The sequence below is a fragment of the Mustela nigripes genome, chromosome X, assembly GCF_022355385.1.
Source record: "Mustela nigripes isolate SB6536 chromosome X, MUSNIG.SB6536, whole genome shotgun sequence".
Taxonomy (NCBI): Eukaryota; Metazoa; Chordata; class Mammalia; order Carnivora; family Mustelidae; genus Mustela; species Mustela nigripes.
This window is the reverse complement of record NC_081575.1, coordinates 36252012-36253258: the sequence shown is the minus strand read 5'-3', so window position 1 is coordinate 36253258 and position 1247 is coordinate 36252012. Positions and strand designations below refer to the sequence as shown.

Below are 1247 nucleotides of genomic sequence, written 5' to 3'. Positions count from 1 at the left end.
ATGACCAACACAAAGGGAAAGAGAAGAAGTATCTGTTACATGTTCTCTAGGCTTTTTAAAAAACATGGAGTTCTTCCTTTGGTCACATATATGCAAATCCACAAGAAAGGTGATATTGTGGACATTAAGGGAATGGGCACTGTTCAAAATGGAATGCCCCATAAATATTATCACAGCAAAACTGGAAGAGTCTACAGTATTACCCAGCATGCCATTGACATTGCTAAGCAAACAAGGTGAGATTCTTGCCAAGAGAATTAATGTATGTATTGAGCAAATTAAGCACTCAAAGGGCTGAGATAACTTTCTGAAGCATGTGAAGGAAAATGATCATAAAAAGAAGGAAGTCAAACAAAATTACTTGGGTTCAACTGAAGCACCAGCCTGCTCCACCTAGAGAAGCAAACTTCTTGAGAACCAATGGAAAGGAGCCTGAGCTTCTGGAACTCATTCTCTATGAATTCATGCCATGATAAGTATAAAAAAAGAAAAATAAAAGAACTCAAGATAGTAATAAATAAATAAATAAATGTTTATTTATGCTAATGTTTAGGAATATAAGTTAGGGGTACACAGGAAGAAGCAAAAAGATCAGTGCCTTGAGCATAGCTGGTATTAACTAAAATTAAAATTAATTAAAAGATCAATACTGGCTGGAGTTTTGGGGAGGTGGTTAGGAAAAGTATGTGGAAGAGGTAAACCTGAGCTGGATCTGAAAAGGCTGTGTGGGATTTAGATAGGCAGATGTGGGAGTTGGGAAACCACCTCTCTTCTATGTGGGAAGGGGATGGAAGTCAAAGGTTCAAACTAGCACTGTCTTGGGTATTGCAGTGTTTGAAGAAAGGGAAGCATGTAGGGGTAGCTAAGCTGGGTCCATTAGTTGGGAGATACTGAGCATTTGGTTGAGAAAATAGTTCTTTATCTTATAGGCATTGGGGAATCACTCTAGGTTCTTAAACAGGACATGATCAAGAAAGCTGTATAAGATGACTCCTATGGCTGTGCCAGTGGTAAATCAGAGTAGGAGAGAATAGGATTTTTTCCATAAGATAATGGAATCCTATCTCCAATGCTGGCTGTCAGAATGGAGAAGGGAAGACTAAGAGTTATTTCAAAGAAAGAGAAAAGCAGGGCTTGGTAATGGATATAATATAGGGGATGAGGTATAGAGAGAACCTCAAGATGATATTCAAGTTCAAGGCTGAGTGACTATAGGACTGGTAGTGCCACTATCCACATGATTGAGA

The 1247-nt window shown here is 38.6% G+C and overlaps 1 pseudogene; it reads left to right on the top strand.

Moving 5' to 3' along the window:
* Positions 1-473, top strand: LOC132007031 (large ribosomal subunit protein eL21-like; annotated as a pseudogene).
* Positions 474-1247: the final 774 nt, after the last annotated feature.